Genomic DNA, 21,549 nt, shown 5'->3' on the forward strand with positions numbered 1-21,549 from the left:
TTTTATCCATTTTTTATTTATTCATTTGATGCTCTCTTATTAGGTACATACCCATTTGAATTCTCAAGTCTTTTTGAAGAATTTATTATTATTCCTGGCAATATTTGTTGCTCATAAATTTATTTTGATATTAATAAAGCCACTTCCGTTTTCTTCTGATTAATATTAGAATTTAATGTCTTCATTCTATTATCTTACTTTAATTTTATTTCTGTATCTTTAATATATTAAGTCTATTATCAGTACATTGTTAGCTCTTTTTTTTTTGTCAGAACTAACAACCTCTTACATTTTGTTTTGCTCATGGTTTTTAGTATTTAAGTTTCATAGTATTCATTTTAAACAAATAACTATCTACTTTCAAGTAATATTTTTCACTTTATGTGTAAAGAACAATATACTCCCATTTCCCCCACCCATATTATGTGCTATTATTGTCGCATATTTTATTTCTACTTCATATAAATTAGACACATATTTTTGCTTGAAGTATTCATTAATTTTAATTTGTAATTAATTTAAATTTTAAATAATTAGTCTTAAAAGATTTTCATTTCGGAAAAACTATTTTATACGTATCCACATATTTACAATATCTGGTATTCTGTATTCGTTTGTGTAGAAACAGAGCATAGAGTTACCATATGACTCAACAATTTCATTCACACATGTATCCTCCTCCAAAACTGAAAACAAGTGTTCAAGCAAAAACTTGTACATAGATGTTCATAGCAGCATTATTTATAATAGCCAAAGGTTGAAAAAAAACTAAATGTTCATCAGCTAATAATGGATAAACAAAATGTGGTATATCCATAGAATACTCAAAGGTTGAAAAAAACCTAAATGTTCATCAGCTAATAATGGATAAACAAAATGTGGTATATCCATAGAATGCAATATTGTTCAGTCATAAAAAGGAGTAAAGTACTGATAGAGGCTATGACATAGATGAACTTTGAAAACATTATGCTAGTTGAAAAAACCAAACAAAAAAAGTCCACTGTTATATGATTTAATTTATATGAAATGTCCAGAGTAGGAAAATTCATAAACATAGAAAGCAGTGGTTGCCACAGGTTGGAGAGGATGAGAGAATGAGGAGTGACTGCTTAATGGCTATGAGTTTACTTTTGGGGTGATGAAATATTCTAGAACTAGATAGTAATGATGGTTACACAACATATTAAATGTACTAATATTAAGGTATACACTATTAAATGGTTAAAATAGTCAGTTTTATGTGTATTTTACCATGATACAAAAATAAGCTTGATATCCTAATTTGATATTTATTATCATTTTCTCATTTTTTTTCCTAATATATTCTGGAATAGAAATTTCAAAAACTATGGTATAGCACTTTTCTGCATTTATCCAACCATGTACCCATTAATTTTAGAGAATTTATAAGAATAAATTTATAAAGATAACTGGGAGGTTCCTTGACTATCTGCCAAATTTTATAAATGAAGACAAAGCCCTAAGTACATTATGATACATACAGATAACAGAATGATTATAAGAATTCAGTACTCCTAACCCTCAGATCAATATTATCTTTATTAGAAAATCCTGCTGCATACCAGCAAAAATATGCACATACAGATTATTCATGTTATGGCTACACCTTTGTTGATTGATTTTGTATTTCATTGGATATATTTATAAATTATGTTTGCTATAACTAAGTTAATAAACGAGAATGTTGAATAAAATAGAGGGGGGAGTGTTTGTAAAACTAAATAGGAAAGATAAGATTAGCAGACATACTGTAAATTTATATATGTTTTTCTAGAGGTGGGCTGAAATGTGGTCTCTGAGCTTTCTGGAATGCAAATAAAAGACAGAAACGAGTAAAGATGCAAAGTATCTCTAAGATTAAAATATATGTAAGTGTGTATGTACATGTATATTAACATTTATAACATATTAACTGATTTAATGAATGTTGCAGAACTATAAAGAATGCTTATTCATCTGCCAATCTCAAACTAAACTAAGCTAAATCAAGGCTTCAAACAAAAAAAATTTTTGTGTCATCATAAATGTATTATTGCTGGCCTGTGGCGTAAGTAAGATTAATCTTTCTTAAACATTAGCTACTGATGAAATGAGTGAAAGAGATTCATCCACACACTCCCTCCACAACAAACAAGTGCTTAACGTACTCTGAAAAAGCTTGAATCTTTCTCCTGAGCTTTATTCTTTCTTTATCAATTTATTCAAAGAAATGTCATGGAAAATGTTAGTTTTAAAAATGAATTCAAACCTTACAAAGTACCATCCATTCATTTACCATGTATTTGTCCCTGATGGTTCTCTCTACTAAAAACTGAAATTTACATTATGACCCTCTTTTTCTCCGCTCTAAATCATTTGTCTGAAGAAAAGTATGTACACAGATTTCAAGCTTACTGATCACATACACAGCAAAATAATATCTGGGAGTCAGAGTAAATAATAAAATGACCTTTTTTCAGCAATAAAAATTTGCATCCAGTTCTGAACTTCGTAACCAAAGAGAGACGTAGAGGTGGAAATTACAGTACAGGAAAATCAGTGAAAGGATAAAAATCGCATTCATGAAAAATAATAGTGACTAGTGCTAGAATTTTTAGCTGAGTGAAGAAAAAGTGGAGGGGTCGCATAGTAATGTGGAATTTTAACTAAGTATTTTTAGGAGAACAGTATAAATAGATTTTACATGTCTACTAAGGACCAAACGATGGCCAGAGGCATAATTCATAATTTGTAGGAGAGATATACTCATAACAGCAATTGAAATTATGTGGGGATTGGGAATTTATTGCTTAAAAAAGAAATTAATTATTCTGAGGTGGATGTGCTTCAACCAATAGAAAGGAAGCTGAAATATAAAACAATTCAAATTCAAAATTTTTTTCCTATGCAATTTGTTCCATGAACTTATATAATTTATTCATCTTTAAGAACCACACTGTTGCTTTTTCTCTTGGAAATTTTTTCCATTAAATTTTAAGAAGATTTAATTACCCATCCAGCACTAAAATATTCATTCTATATATATTATGGAATGTACTTTTACTTAAGCATTAAATTAGTTTCCTATATAGAAAAGTGTCTAAGTTACTTGCAGGCAAATTTTTTTAAATGTATGTAATATTCTATTTTACCAACTCACAATTTTCTCATCAATTGTCACAAGGAGTTTTCAAATATCTTGTTAAATGTGTAATATACTGTCATTATTAAAATGCCTAATGATAATTGCCTTAAAATAAAATTCTAGAAAAGGTATATTTATAAAAATTCAATTTCAATTATATTAATTTTTTTTTTACTACAATGAATATGATATGGCCTCTCAAAGCCTATCAATTTGATAATTTTCTACTTTGGGTATTGACACTTATCTAAGATCATTCAAGCATAATTCTGGTGTTGTAAATATTCTTTGAAATGTTAAAAATTTATTTTTAAAAAAATTAAGACTTTTAAAAACATTTTTAAGAAAACTTCAGTGATACCTCAGTTAATCAGAATCCAACTAAATAAAACTTCAAATCTTATCTGAAAATTTTTCAAAGAAAAACAAAAAATTCGTATAAAATACATTTAAAATCTAGCAATAAGGTGAGCCACATAAGGTTTAGTTCAGACTAAAATGAATCACATATATCTTGTCATGTACAGGACATTATAATGAGAACTAATGTTTAAACTGAGTGCCTAAAAACACTGTAATCTCTTTTAAATTATGCAATTCTTTTATTATCTTCACCTTATTACTCTTATTGAGGTTAAAAGTAGACTAAGAATATTTTGGAACATTTAAAACATGAGTTTCTGACTAGAAAGCCATCAACTCACCAGAAAATGAAATTGAAAAGAAAGAATATTATGCCCACTACAAATTCTGAATAACTAAGGATGTATTATATCATAGTTTAGCTTAAAAATATCACAACTACAATTTATATTGCCATTGTAAGAATAAAGCCTTAAGCACCAAATGTTCTTTCTTTCCCATTTATGCTTTTTCATTGTTTTCAAAATTTTAGTTACCCCCATAAAAATCCCAAGAAGAAAGGCTACCAAATAGGTCTGTTAGGTCATCAGAAGCATAATACAGTTGTTTAGACCACCAACCAGTACCAGTGATACTGGCTACGTAGGTCTAGAAACACAAATATTTGGCAGGTCCATCTACCTCTAGTCTCTGTTGACATCCTTGCCACAGTCTCTGTGCTAAACACAAAAGAACAAACCGCCATTCTTCTGCCTTACCTCCATTCTGGGTTTCTAATTTGTTGGTTGTAATCTATTTTGGAGTGAAAACCAGAAATCAAGCCTCTTCCAACTGTGTTTTAAATAATTAGATTCATAATGAAAGTTTTATAGTATTTTCAAAACTTGTAAGAGCCAAATTCATGAGCTTTGCAATACAGTCTTCCTTGGCAGCTCAGACGTGTTGTTTCCTGTCAATTTAACATGTCCAAGATTTTGAATAATGTTAGATTAATGACATCTGGAACAAGAAGTTATTACTCTATGTGCTGTTTGTTCATAGGCCGGTCAATTTCATAACATAGTTTCTGTGAATGTCTTCCTAATTGAAAGCAATACTCTCCAAATAGGCTATCTATTCTTAATTTCTTTACTAACAATATATCTAGATATACTAAATTTAAAAATTTGCTTGATTATATCTTTGACTGTGAAGAAAAGCATACATAAAGAACAACATAGCCATAAAATCTAAGATAGAATAGAGGATGAAAAAAATCATATTATACCAGTGGATAAAAAAATGGTCCAATATTTGGATTATGTTCACTTTTATTCAAATTCAAATTATCCATGTAAATGCTCTCAAAGTTGAAACCTATGCCACAAGGCAAAGATTGGACCAACTCTTCAGCAGGCAACCGGCCAAACCAACAGATGGACATAACAGATTCCAGCCCAGGAGGCACTTGCTCCGTGCCCAGTAGCCATGAGGTATATATTAAGGCCATTATTCCCTGATGGAAAATTCAAAACATCTGTCTATTTGGGGCTGCTGTTTCACAAGATGGGAGTTTGTAACAACTACTAAAATAACCAATACTTGAATGGCTTTCTAGATTATCAAAAAAAATCTTATACGGTTGGATATTGAGATAAAGATGATGATTAGTCTTATTTCGGGTTTATTTAGGACTTTTTTTCCTAAAGATTTCTAAAGATAACATAGAATTTAACTTAATATTTGTTTAGTGGCTTTCAATAATATAGTATTCCACTTTCATTAATACAATGACTGAACCCTTTTTGTCCTCAAAAACTATTATTATTGGAAACAAACAAATTAAAAACCTGACATTAATTAATAGTAGATAACTGAAGGCATGTATACCCCCTAGAGTGTTTTTCAAATATGTCCAGATTATCCATGGCATTAGGGCCCACCAGTTCACCAAACTCACCAAATTAATTAAGAGCTCTCCACTATAGCCACCCATCTTTGCCCAACTCCAAATTCTACTGTTATGATGACTGGAAGGGTAAACAAGGTTGAAAGTCTATTAGGCCCTGCTGTATGTAGGACCCAACGAAATCTGTAGCCCTTTGCCCCACTGATGGCAGGGTTCAATCTACTGTCTTTGCCTCATTATTATATTTAATATTTAGGGAAATAGAAAATAGCTCATCCTTTAAGAAATAGTTTCCTGGATTTAATTAATCCAGGTAAGTTCCATCTTAATGTTTCTGGGTTGTAACACAATGTTATAAAATCCTGTCATGGCAATACACTCAATGATTTTGACTCTACATTTTGATTTGACCTTGAGAGATATGAGCCCACAGTAATTCTCTTCTTCCCATCAGCTGAAGAATGATATATATATATATATATATATATATATATATATATATATATATATATGCTTCAAATTTAGGAGCTGCCTGGAGTTGCTATCTGTGCCTTCCTCGCATTGCTTCAATAATTTTGTTGCTATACTTCTTAGGTACAATAAAGCCCTTCATGGAAAATTTGCCTCCCGGTCCTCATCACTAATGATCCGTTATTTCAGAGTTAGACACATCTTTTCCAGATTCCTCATCGCAATGGCTGGGTGTCAATACAAAGATGGTCCCTAATGAGGAAGGTGAGGAAATGGCAAAAAGAAAATGTAGAACCCATTCCTCTTCCTTACAGCTCCTACACCTCTGCTGCATACCCCTCACTCCCACACACAAAGCAACAGGGCATAAATATTCAGGACTGATGTAGAGCTCTGTGTTTACACTGATAACTTTACAGCTATGAATCAAGAAATTTGCAAGAGGCTTCAACTCTGTTGCTAGCTAGATATTTCTAGACAATGGATAAAATATTTATGGGATATTGAAGAATGTGATCAGTAAGACAGTGTAAGCAGTAAGTTACTGGATTTAGGTAAGACTTAAGCAATGCCTACTTTATAAAGTGAAGGAGCTAGAACCTCAGGGTAGATAACAGACCCTGGAGAGACCTCCTGAGATTACTTGAGAGGAATAAAGGTGAGATTCACACAAGAGCCAGGGAAGCTAGGACTGTGAAAACCCACTACTAATAGCAGACTTGCTGCAAGATGGCAGCTATTCCAGGGACAGATGTTTCAGAGTCTGATGTGCAGTGCTGGTTAGCAAATGATTGGCTTCTTCAAAGTTTACACTCAGGAATTAGTTGGACGGCTTTAAGTTCTAGGTAGGAAATCTGGCAAGGCATGGATGACTGGTAACCTTAATCCAGGCCCAAATTATTTTGGGATTGAAGGAGGTATCTCAAGATAGAATCAGTAATAACTCCCTACTTGCAGTTGAAAAGGACCGATTAGCTGATACAAAAATCTGAAATTAAACTCACTCCCTAGAGAAGTCAAGCTCTGATCAAACTCAGTCATAATTCAAGATTATCTGCCTAGTAAGGCAAAACATAGTGTTCCAAGTGTATTGTAACAGATAAGTATCTGGCCTGAGAGAATCTCAAAAAGAACCTGAAGGGAGAGTCAGATATGAGGTGATGAAAATTTAAGAAAACATCTTATTTAGGTATTCAAATATGCATTAATATATGCATAAAATATTGATTCCACAAGTGACAGTGGTGTAGCGACCTCTCCAGTGAACTGAAGAAGACAAGGCAGGGTTCTCAATTCTTAGCTCACTAGATTGACTTTTAATTGATGTAAAAACAAATAGAACAACACAGGACTCCAGAATTGTGATACAAAATGGACACCTGAGGATCAAGCAGATGATTATAGTGTAAAATTTAAAGCCAAATATCACATTGCTAAACTTTTCAAAAACCTCTTGATACTAATGGTTCTATAAACTTGGTGGAGCTATACTGAAAAGTAAAACAGGTCCACTGAATCAGATGGTATAAGAAGTATATTACAAAGGATGGAATTAAGGATCATTATCATTATTATTATGAACAAAATTATAATTACAGGTGCTTTTCATGGAGCTCTTCCTATCATTTGAGTTAAGAGCCATCCTGAGTTCTTTCTATATTCAATGCATGATGATGAAGTCCTGTGGGCACTGCAATGCTACGTGAGCTTGTCAGATATGTTATAATTAAAAAAATCAATAAAGTTTAGGAAAAAAGGAAGATTATGTAGCAAAACACTTTGCATACTAAATTACATTAAAAAAAACTTTCATGAACATATACACATAAGCAAAAGCAAGGTGTGACAATTCACTTTGTAAAAGTACTCCTATATATTGAAAATACAACACCATGGTCTAGTTTATAAAACATCAATTTATACTCATTTTGTAAGAATATGTGAATTGCACCTGTCAGAATGGCCATCATAAATAAATCAAGAAACAAGTGTTGGCAAGGATATGGAGAAAAGGAAACTCTTGTGCACTGTTGGTGGGATTGCAAATTGGAACAGCTATTATGGAAAACAGTATGGATGATCCTCAAAAAAATAAAAATGAGCTATCTTATGACCCAGCAATTCCACTCCTGGGTGTTTATCCAAAGAAATCCAAAACACTAATTCCAAAGATATATATATATAGATATAGATGATATAGATATAGATTTATATATATATAGATATATATAGATATACATATATACACACACATACCTATGTATATAATCTAATATATATATATATATATATATATATATATATATATATATATATATATATATATATACACACACACCTATGTTCACTGCAATGTTATTTACTACAGCCAATATATGGAAACTGAAATGCCCATCAATTAGATGATTGGATAAAGAAAATGGGGTACATATATACAGTGGAATATTACTCTGCCCTAAAAAAAGAATGAAATATTACCATTTGTGACAACATGGATGGACATAGAGGGTAGTGAAATAAGTCAGGCTGAGAAAGACAAATACCATATGATTTCACTTGTATGTGGAATCTAAAGAACAAAATAAACAAACAAACAAAACAAACAGACCCATAGATACAGAGAATAAACTATTGGTTACTACCATGTTTCCCTGAAAATAAGATCTACCCGGACAATCAGCTCTAATGCGTCTTTTAGAGTAAAAATTAATATAAGACCTGGTCTTATTTTACTATAATATAAGACCGGGTCTAATATAATATAATATAATATAATATAATATAATATAATATAATACCAGGTCTTATATTAATTTTTGCTCCAAAAGACACATTAGAGCTGATTGCCTGGCTAGGTCTTATTTTCGGGGAAACAGGGTAGATGGGAGGGCCATTGGGGGGCTGGGTGAGAAAGGTGAAGGAATGAAGAAGTACAAATTGACAGTTATAGGAGAGTCACGGAAATGTAAAATACAGTATGAGGAATATAATCAATAGTATTGTAAAAACTATGTATAGTATTAGATGGGTAGTAGATTTTTTGGGGGGATCACTTCATAAATTAAATAAATGTCTAATGACTGCACTGTACATCTGAAACTAATATAAAATAATATTAAATGTCAATTATAATTTTTAAAAAGTAGTCACAGGGATATGTCTTGCAGCATGAGGAATATAGTCAATAATGTTGTAATAACAATACACAGTGTCGGGTTGGCAGTAGACTTGTTGGGGCTATCAGTTTGTGAGTTATGTAAATGTCTGATCACTATGTTGTTCTGTATGCCTGAAACAAATTAAAAAAAAAAAAAGAATATGTGAGTTGTACAATATGAGTTGCTTTTGATTTTACACTATGGTCACACAGAAACCCAGTCTTTAAAAACCTATACAAAATAAATTAAATTTCAAAGAAAATCTCTGGGCTTGTATAATTTTCACAATTAAAGGGATTCCAACTTGAGATACTGTTCTGTTACTAGTGAACAGTTACTGCTTCTCCAAACATTGCCTGATCCACAAATTCAGAATATTACTATTTTGAGTATTACTAGATCATTGCTGAGAATGGGGTGATTTTTCCCCAGTAGGATCAATGTTATAAATTTCCTCACAAACAAATCTCTTTGATTACTTCTTTTTCCCTAGGTGGTAGAGAATAACCCACTGGATATCTTACACCAGCTCTCCATCACACCCCCGGGTTATTTGTCTCTAGAGTCTCAGTCTTGGATTCCAACACTGAACAGCCTTTGCATGGGATAGATTCATGAAAAACAAGAAACAAAAAGCAAAAAAACACACCAGACAACTCACTTTTCTGATAGTAGAGAAGCAATACTATGTATATGTAAACATGTGCATGTGCATGCAATAAGGTGTAAACTTTACATATGTGGCATTCTACGTTTCCATAACGTGTCAATCTCACTTAGTAGTGATTACAAATCCACAGTGTAGGATCAGATCTTTGTGCAAACTCAGTGTAGTTATTTTTTTAATAAGCAGGTTTAATGTTTGCCCCATCGTTGGTGATAAGCCTTCTTATAGGAAAGTGACTTTGACATCACCATTTTAAACAAGCTAGTACATTGCTTCAAGTGGCATGCCTTGTACCCCGTCAATGACACAATGTGTGGGAAATTTATTTCATAGCTCAGAGAATTTCTATGTCACCTTGACTTTTATGTCTCCAGATTCTTTATTTTGCTTTTCAGATTGATTGGCTTATTCCTATAAGCTTATTGCAGCTCAGTAAATGAATTTAGTTTGTGGGTTAGGCTCAAGAGATCTATTCTTATAACCTCTCATCCTAATTCCTTAGGGGTTGACTACACTTATTCATTGCTAAGGTATTATCAGGGGATTTTCACCTTTTCCAAGGGATATCAAGAGGTGCATTTCATGAAATGCTGGTAATACTAACGGGAATAACTGATATCTTATTACTTCAGAGCTTGCATGGAGATTTCACTGTATTTCTCATTGTTATTCTGAGTATAGTCTTTGATTAAAATATTTCCTATTTCACAATGTTTTAGATATATATATTGGGTTAACATTCTGTTTCACAGTTTTATCCATATAATCAGCCTTCAATGAGTTGTGATAATCTGACATGAGTTATGATAATCTGACATGTATTCTTCCTTTTTTCATCTAGTGTCTTTCTCTTTGTTAGTTTTCTGTAACTTGGTGCCTTCAGAAGGTAAGCAAGATAAGGACTGAAACTGCCGCTTATCTACTATATTTTCCTGAATATAAGACAAGCTCTTATATTAATTTTTGCTCCAAAAGACGCATTAGGGCTTATGTTCAGGGATGTCATCCTGAAAAATCATGCTTGGGCTTATTTTCTGGTTAGGTCTTATTTTCAGGGAAACACGGTAATGTAATTCATTGGAAACTCTGATAAGTTTTTGTGAGTGTGGAAATAATTATCTATGGAAAAGGAGGTTTGAAAGTTATCAAATATACTTCTATTTATTATTCAAGTGCTTTTTGTCTCTCACTTTCATTGATAATTTATTTTCATCATTGTAAATTAATTTAAATAAATTTTAAATTTAAAAATTCTTTCTTTTTTATTACTATTTTAATAGCTCCTATAAGTTGAGTACTTAGCACTTCTAAATCTTCCGATCTGAAATATTTAGTAGTTTTCAAGATTAAAGAAAACATCAAATTTTAAATATAATTTATAAGTTATAATTATTCTATTGCAATTGATGTTTGGATACATAAAAATCAGAAAATAGGTAAAATCTAATTTTACCAGGCCACTTCCTGGATTGTAATAATTCTTCCTCCAAAAATAAATTTTTAAAAATTATATTTATTACATAACTTTAGAAAAATTTTATAATATACATCGCAAGAAAAACACATCAAAAGAATGAGAAGACAAACCAGAGACTAGGAGAAAATATTTGAGAAGAACACATCTAATAAAGGACTGTTATCTAAAATACACAGAGAAATCTGAAAACTCAACAATAAAAAAATGAACAATGCAATTTTTTTAAATGGGCAAGAGACTTGAACAGTTACCTTACAAAAAAGGATATAAAGATGGCAAGTAAGCATATGAAAATATATTCAACTTCACCTGTCATTAGAAATTGCAAATTAAAACTATGACATAACACTACATACTTGTATGTATAAATGAAATGAGAACAATGATACAAGGGACGTGAGGAATTAAGATTATTTTATTATGATAATAAGGTACTCACACTACCCATAAAGTCCTATAGTGTTATTTGAAAGTAAATTTAAATTACTTGTAGATGTGTATTGAAAACTCTAGGGTGACCACTAAAAATCGGGATGGGGGGAGTACAACTGATATGTGAAGAAAGAAGAGAAAAATAGAATCATATAAGATGCTCAGTTAAAACCACAAAAGGCAGGGGGAAAGTGGAAGATGAAAATCGGAATAAAGAAGAAGACAAATAAAAAACAGTAATAAATATGGTAGATATTAATCACTTTAAATGTTAATGGTTTAAATTATCAATTAAAAGATAAAGATTGACAGAGTAGATCAAAAACAAAATCCAACTTCATGTTATCTTTAAGAAATCCACTTTAAACATAAAGACACATATAGATTGAAAGTGAAAAGATTAAGAAAGATATACATTATAACACTAATCAAATAAATAAATAAATAAATAAGGAACAGCTACATTCATTTCAGACTGAACACACTTCAGACCAAAGAAAGTTATCAAGAATAAAGAGTGACATTACATAATGATAATGAGTCAATTCTCTCAGAAGGCATATGATACCTAACATGTATACAACTAACAACAGAGCATCAAAATAGTGAGACAAAAACTGATAGAGCTGCAAGGAGACACAGATGAATCCACTATTATAGTGAAAGATTCAATACCATTTTATCAGAAAAAAAAATAAAAAAGAAATGGACAGATACAACAGGCATAAAAATCAATAAGCTCATATTTGAACCCAACAATACCATCTATTGACTAGATATAGTGGACATCCATAGACTACTTGATCCAACAACAGCAGAATACACAAACTCACATGGAACATTCACCAAGATAGACCACATCCTGGGCCATAAAACAAATACAAAATTTTAACAAACTCAAAAGAACAGAAATAATATAATGTCTGCTTTCAGACTGCAATAGAATTAAACTGAAAATTAAAACAGAAAAATAGCTTGGAAAATCCTAAAATACTTGGAAATAACACATTTTAAATAGTACATGAGTCAAAGAAGAAATCGCAAGAAAAATTTTTAAAAATATTTTGAACTAAGTGAAAACAAACATAAAATTTGTGGGATGCACTTATATGAAATATACCACTTCCTTGAAAGACATGATGTGCTAATTTTCACAGGTGAAGAAATGGATAGTGAATAGACCTGTATCTATTAAAGAAATTAATAATCTTCCAAAACAAAAAGCACCAGGTACAAAATGGCTCACTGGTGAATTTTACCAAGATTTTAAGGAAGAAATTATACCAATTCTGTACAATTATATAAAATTCAGAATATAGAAGCAGAGGAAATATTAATCAACTCATTCTATGAGACCAGCATTACCGTAATACCAAAACCGAAACTAAGATGGAAACTATACACTAGAAAACAAAACTATACACTAATAGTTCTCATAAACATATATGTAAATATCCTCAACAAACTATTAGAAAATTGAATTCAACAATATATAAAAAGGATAATATATCATTATCAAGTTGGATTTATCCCAGGTATTCAAGGCTGGTTCACATTAAAAAAATCAATTAATATAATCCATTGTATCAAACAGGCTAACAAAGAAAAACCACATGATAATATCTATTCATGCAGAAAAAACATTTAATGAAATACAAAACCTGTTTATAATAAAAACTCTCAGTAAACTAGAAATAGAGAGGAACTTCCGCAACTTGATAAGGAACGTCTATTATACAATAAAACTAGGCTAGGTGGGGCTGGGTGGCTCAGTTGGTTAGAGCGCGAGCTCTGAACAACAGGGTTGCCAGTTCTATTCCCACATGGGCCAGTGAGCTGCACCCTCCACAACTAGATTCAAGACAATGAGCTGCCTCTGAGCTGCCAGAGGGGCGGCCAGTTGGCTCAGTTGGTTAGAGCATGAGCTCTCAACAAGGTTGCCGGTTCAATTCCTTCCATGAGATGGTGGGCTGCACCCTCTACAACTAAGATTGAAAATGGCGACTGGAGTTAGAGCTCAGCTGTGCCCTCCACAACTAGATTGAAGGACAACTGTTTGGAGCTGATGGGCACTGGAGAAACACATTGTCCCCAATATTCCCCAATAAAATTTTTTAAAAAAACAAAAAAAAAAAAGACAAAAAGAACAAACAAAATCCCCTAGGCTAACGTCAGGCTGAATGGTGACAAACACTAAGAATTCCCAGGAAGATCAGAAATGAGGCAAGGATATAAACATTGTACTAGAAATTCTAGCTAATGAAGTTAAACAAGATAAGAAAATAAAAGGCATACAATTATTAGCAATAAAAAAATACAATGTATCTTTGTTCATTGATGACATGATCCTCTGTGTAGAAAATTCAAAAGAAAATAAACAAACAAGAAAAAAACCTCCAGGAACTATGAGCTCTATACCAAAGTTGCAGGAATTACTTTTCTATATACCAGCAACGAACAAGTGGAATTTGAAATTAAAAACACAACCACCTCAAAGTGAAATACTTAGGTATAAATCTAGCAACATATGAACAAGGTCTATATAAGAGAACTACAATATCCCAATGAAAGAAATCAAAGAAGAATTAAGTAAATGGCGTGACAGTTCATATTCATTCAATAAGACTCAATATTAAGATGTCTGTTCTTCTAATTTGATCAATTGATCCAATGCAATCCCAATCAAAATCCCAGAAAGTTATTGTATGCATTTTGATAAAGGGACTCTAAAGATAAATGGAGATACAAACGAGATCTATCCAGCAAAGATATCCTTTAGATAAGGAGGAATAAAGACTTTTACAGAAATACAGAAGCTGAGGGAATCTTCTACCACATGACCTGCACTACAAGAAATACTGAAGGAGGCTATTTGACCTGAAACAAAAAAGCAAAAGAATGCAAAACCATGAGTAGTATTATGAACAGATAGAAGCACGAAATGGCAACCCCTATACTAAATGGGACACTATACACTTAAACATAATATACAGGGTAAAGATGGAAAAAAAAATAACTTTAAAAAGGCAGAAAAAGACAACTTGCTACTGCACCACAGAATTCAACTCACAGCATAAATAGGAATAATTTGTGACAACAAAAACATAAAAAGGGAGAGAGTAAAGGTCTCAACTGGCACAAGGGAATGGAGAAAGGAAGCATGCTGAAGAAAATGGAATACTCTAAATAGCAAACTTTCTTTTAAATAAACTTAACTCAAAAAAAAAAATCCAGAACTGAAATATATAACACATAAAGAAATAGAGGGAAAAATCATAGAATACCACCACAATGAAATAATAGACAGCAACAAAAAGGCAAAGAAACAATGGAGACGCCATCCTACCAGAAAACCAATTATAGAATGATAGGAAATTCTCATATATCAATAATCATCCTAAATGTAAATGGACTGAACTCACCAATAAAAAGATACAGAGTAGCAGATTACAACAAAAAGCTAAACCCAACCATATGCTGCCTCCAAAAGACACATCTCAGCTACAAAGACAAATACAGATTCAGAGTAAAAGGGTGGAATATGACACTCCAAGCAAATGGTATTCAGAGAAAAGTAGGTGTAGCTATACTGATATCAGATGAAATAGACTTCAGTATAAAAAAGGTAGCAAGAGACAAAGATGGATATTTCACAATGATAAAGGAGACTATACAACAAGAAGACATAATAGTCATCAATATTTATACCACCAACCAGGGAGCACTGAAATGTACAAAGCAACTACTAATAGAACTAAAGGGAGAAATTGACCAAAACATCATTGACAGCTATAGATAGATCACCCAAACTGAAAACAAATCATGAAATGCCAGCCATAAATGACACATTAAATGAAATGAACATAACTGACATTTATAGAGCACTTCATCCTAGAACATAAGACTATACATTCTTTTCTAGTGTACGTGGAACATTCTCAAGGATAGACCATATGTTGGGGCATTAAACTAGCCTCAGCAAATTTAAGAACATTGATCTTATACCAAGCATATTCTCTGATCACAAGGCTTTGAAATTGAACATCAATTGCAAAAAGAAAGCAGGAAAAACCACAAATACATGGAGATTAAACAACATACTTTTAAAGAATGACTGGATCAAAGAAGAAATAAGAGGAGAATCAAAGGATACCCAGAACAAACAACAATGAAAATGCATCCTACCAAAATTTTTGGGAAGCAGCAAAAGCAATTTTAAGAGGAACATTTATATCATTACAGGCCTATCTCAGAAAACAAGAAAAATCCCAAATAAACAATTTCATGTTACACCTTAAAGAACTAGAAAAAGAAGAACAAATGAAACCCAAGTCAGTCAGGAAGGAAATAATAAAAATCAGAGTAGAACTAAATGAAATGGAGAACAAAAAGACAATAGAAAAATTAATGCAACAAAGAGCTCGTTCTTTGAAAAGACTAATCAAATTGACAAACCCTTGGCTAGACTCACCAAGCTAAAAAGAGAAAAGACACAAATAAAATTCAGAAATGAAAGAGGGGAAGTTACCACAGATGCCACAGAAATACAAAGGATCATCCAAGAATACTATGAAGGACTATATGCCACCAAATTCAATAATCTAGAAGAAATGAACATGTTCTTAGAAACATATAGCCTTCCTAGGCTGAATCAGGAAGAATTGGAAAATCTAAATAGACCGATCACTAGTAACGAAATTGAATCAGTCATCCAAATCCTTCCCAAAAGCAACAGTCTGGGACCAGATGCCTTCACTAGTGAATTCTACCAAACCTTCAAAGAGGATCTAATACCTGTCCTACTCAAACTCTTCTAAAAAATTGAAGAAGACATAATACTCCCTACCTCATTTTATGAGGCCAACATTACCCTCATACCAAAACCTGGTAAAGATAACACAAAAAAAGAAAATTATATACCTATATCTATGATAAATACAGATGCAAAAATCCTAAACGAAATTCTAGCAAATAAAATGCAACAATGCACCAAGTGGGGTTCATCTCAGGGGCACAAGGATGTTTCACCATACGCAAATCAATCAATGTGATACACCACATGAACAAAAGAAAAGAAAAAAATCATATGATTATATCAATAGATGCAGAAAAAGCATTTGACAAGATACAACATCCATTTATGATTAAAACACTTAATAAAATGCGTATAGAAGGAAAATACCTTAACATAATAAAGGCCATATATGACAAACCCCCAGCTAATATCATAACTAACAATGAAAAACTGAAGCCCTTTTCTCTACATTCAGGAGCACACAGGGCTGTCACCTATCGCCTCTGCTTTTCAACATAGTATTGGAAGTCCAAGCCAGAGCAATCAGGCAAGAGAAAGAAATGAAAGGCATCCAAATTGGGAATGAAGAAATTAAACTGTCACTTTATGCAGATGACATGATGCTATATATAGAAAACCCCTAAGTTATTAGAAACAATAAACGAATACAGTAAAGTTACCGGCTACAAAATCAATGTAAAAATGTCCATTGTATTCCTGTATACTAACAATGAAATCACAGAAAAAGAAATTTAGAAAAAAATTTCCTTTGCAGTTGCAACAAAAATAATAAAATACCTAGGAATAAACTTAACCAACGATGTGCAAAACCTATACACTGAAAACTATAAGACATTTTTAAAAGAATCTGAAGAAGACACAAAGAAATGGAAAGATATTCTGTGTTCATGGATTGGAAGAATCAACATAGTTAAAATGGCCATATTACCCAAAGCAATATACAGATTTAATGCAATCCCCATCAAAATCCCAATGGCATTTTTTAAAGAAACAGAACAAAAAATCATCAGATGTGTATGGAACCACAAAAGACCCTGAATAGCCAAAGCAATCTTAAGAAAAAAGAACAATGCTGGAGGTATCACACTCCCTGAGTTTAGCTTGTACTACAGGGCAACAATAATCAAAACAGCATGGCATTGGCAGAAAAACAGACACACAGACCAATGGAATGGAATTGAGAACCCAGAAATAAACCCACATTAATACAGCCAGACAATTTTCAACAAAGAAGCCAAAAATATACAATGGAGAAAAGACAGCCTCTTCAATAAATGGTGCTGGAAGAATTGGAAGGCCACGTGCAAAAGAATGAGACTAGAATGCTATCTGTCACCGTGTACCAAAATTAACTCAAAATGGATCAAAGACCTAAACATAAGTCCTGAAACAATAAACTGCATAGAAAAAAACAGGTACTAAACTTATGGATCTTGGGTTTAAAGAGTATTTTATGAATTTGACCTAAAAGACAAGGGAAGTAAAAGCTAAAATAAATTAATGGGATTATATCAAACTAAAAAGCTTCTGCACAGCAAAAGAAACCATCAACAAAATAAAGATGTGACCAACCAAATGGGAGATTTTTGCAAACAACACCTCCAGTAAGGGGCTAATATCCAAAATATATAAGGAACTCATACAACTCAACAACAACAAGAAAAAAAATAATCCAATTAAAAAATGGGCAGAGGATCGGAATATACATTTCTCCAATGAAGACATACAAATGGCCAATAGACATATGAAAAAATGTTCAGCATCACTAATCATCAGAGAAATGCAAATAAAAACCACAATGAGTTACCACCTCACACTAGATAGAATGGCTATCATCAACAATACAAATAAAATCACGTGTTGGAGAGGCTGTGGAGAAAAAGGAACCCTCATACACTGTTGGTGGGAATGCAGACTGGTGCAGCTGCTATGGAAGGCAGTGTGGAAGTTCCTCAAAAAATTAAGAATAGAATTACTATATGACCCAGCAATCCCTCTCCTGGGTATCTAACCAAAAAATCGAAAACATTTATCCATAAAGATACACGTGCTCCAATGTTAATTGCAGCTTTATTTATGGTGGCCAAGACATGGAAACAACCAAAGTGTCTTTCTATAGATGAATGGATAAAGAAGTTGTGATATATACACACAACGGAATACTATTCTGCCACAAGAAAAATGATATAGTACCATTTGCGACAACATAGATGGATCTTGAAATTATTATGCTGAGTGAAAAAAGTGAGACAGAAAAAGTCAAGAACCATATGATTTCACTGATATGTGGTATAGAAAACTGAAAACAACAAAAGAATAAGACAAACAAATGAGGAAACAAAAACTCATAGACACAGACAATAGTTTAGTGGTTACCAGAGGGTAAGGGGGTTGGGGGGTGGTGGATGAGGGTAAATGGGATGAAATATATGGTGATGGAAGGAGAACTGACTCTGGGAGGTGAACACACAATGTGATATACAGATGATGTATTACAGAATTATATACCTGAAATCTATCTACCTTTACTAACAATTGTCACCCTAATAAACTTTTTAAAAAATCCAATTAAAAAACGGGCAGAGGACCTGAATAGACATTTCTCCAAAGAGGATATACAAATACCAATAGACAAATGAAAAAAAGCTCAACATCACTAATCATCAGAGAAATGGAAATAAAAACCACAATAAGATATCACCTCACACCAGTTAGAATGGCTATCCTCAACAAGACAAATAATAAAAAGCGTTGGAGAGGCTGTGGAGGAAAAGGAACCCTCATACACTATTGGTGGGAATGCAGATTGGTGTGGCCATTCTGGAAGGCAGTGTGGAGGTTCCTCAAAAAATTAAAAATAGAATTACCATATGACACAGCAGTCCCTCTCCTGGATATCTACCAAAAAAATCTGCAAACATTTATCCATAAAGATATATGTGCTCCAATGTTCATTGCAGCTTTATTTACTGTGGCTAAGCCATGGAAACAACCAAAGTGTCCTTCGATGATGATTGGATAAAGAAGTTGCGGTATATATACACAATGGAATACTATTTGGCCATAAGAAAAGATGAAATAGTGCCATTTGTGACAACATGGATGGATCTTGAGACAGAAAAAGTCGATATCCATGTGATTTCACCGATATGTGGGATATAAAACTGAAAACAACAAAGGTACAGGACAAATGAAGAAACAAAAACTCATAGACACAGACAATAGTTTAGTGGTCACCAGAGGGTAAGAGGAAAGGAGGGTGATAGGACAGGGTAGAAGGTATCAAATATATGGTGATGGAAGGAGAACTGACTCTGGGTGGTGAGCACACAATGTGAGATATAGATGATGTGATACAGAATTGTACACCTGAAACCTACCATGTTTCCCCGAAAATAAGACCTAGCCAGACCATCAGCTCTAATGCAGCTTTTGGAGCAAAAATTAGTATAAGAGCTGGTCTTATATTATATTATGTAAGACCTGGGTCTTATTTTAATTTTTGCTCCATTAAAGCTGATATCCGGCTAAGTCTTATTTTCGGGGAAGCATGGTATGTAAATTTACTAACAATTGTCACCACAATAAACTTTAGTTAAAAAATTAAAAATTTAAAAAAAAGATAAGTGGCTATCAGTGGTTGGGGAGATGAATAGGTGAAAAACAGAACATTTTTAGGGCAAACTATTTTATATCAAACTACCATGGTAGAGACATGTCATTATACATTTCTCAAATTCCATCAAATAGGCAACACCAAAAGTGAAACCTCACTGTAAAGTATGAACTTTGGGTGATAAGGATGTATCAGTGTAGGTTCATCAATTGTAATAAACACACCCCTCTGATGCAGGATGTTGACAGTGGGCCAGGTTTGCACATGTGGAAACAAGGGGTATATGGGAATTCTACTTTCCGATCAATTCCGCTGTGAAACTAAACTGCTCTAAAAAATAAAGTTTAGTAACTAACAAAAACACACATACAAGTATTCTTTAAGCCCTTTATCATTCCAGTGCAGATATTATCATAAAAGACAAAGAAAATATAACTATTGGGAAACAATACAGATATACTAAGTCATCCAATATGAAAGAGAAAGCTCAACATTATTTCATGTTTATCTATTTATCAGAATAAATGGCACCATCCCCACAAAGACTCTTGAACTCAGTTATAGGTTGAATTGTATCTCCTCCCTCTACTCTAAAAAAGATACTGAGATCTTAGCCCTCAGTACCTCAGACTATGACCTTAGCTCAAAATAGGGTCATTGAAGATGTAATTATTTTAGATGACATTATACTAGAAAGAGTAGGCCCCTAATCAAATATAGATGGTGTCCTAATAAGATTACCGTGTGGGGAGAGACACACCTAGGGAAAATGCCATATGACAGCAAAGGCACAGGTTGGAGTGATGCATCTACCAGCTAAGGAACATCAAAGATTTCCAGCAAACCACCAGAAGTTAGGAAGAGGCAAGAAAGGATTCAATTACAGTTTAGAAAGGAAGCATGGTCCTGACATCTTAATCTTGGACTTCTAGCTTCCAAAACTTGCAGGGCAATAAATGTCTGTTGTTTTAAGGCACTGAGTTTGTAGTACTTTGTTGTCTTTGTTACGACAATTTAGGAGACTAATAGTAGTCCTCAAGCAATTAGGAGTTTCTTGGGTCATGTCTGTATAGGGTCTTGCGGATTTCCTCTATTATGACACTTAGTCCATTGCTGTTTGACTGTCTAATCCCTGACCAGATTATAGTAGAGAGCAGAAACCACATTCTAGTCAACTTTGTAGATATTCTTTTATGTGTTTAATGAATGACTGAAAGAACAAAAGAAAAAACAAAATAAAATCTTCAATAAGCTTATTAAATAGTAACTAACATTTCTCCAGGGCTAATTTTGAGCAAACCATTCTTCTAGAACTTTACTTCCATTATCTCACTCAATCTTCAAAGAGAAATGAGTTTAATTTCGCTTTAAAAATAGAGAGGTTATTACTATTTTATTTCCATTATATATTAGGAAACATGAAGCCCAGCAAATTATAGACCTTGCAATGGTAGAGCCATTAGGACTTGAATCCAACAGTGTAACTAAAAGCTTGAATGGGTACATTACACAA

The sequence above is a fragment of the Rhinolophus ferrumequinum genome, chromosome 6 (genome assembly GCF_004115265.2).
Source record: "Rhinolophus ferrumequinum isolate MPI-CBG mRhiFer1 chromosome 6, mRhiFer1_v1.p, whole genome shotgun sequence".
Classification (NCBI taxonomy): Eukaryota; Metazoa; Chordata; class Mammalia; order Chiroptera; family Rhinolophidae; genus Rhinolophus; species Rhinolophus ferrumequinum.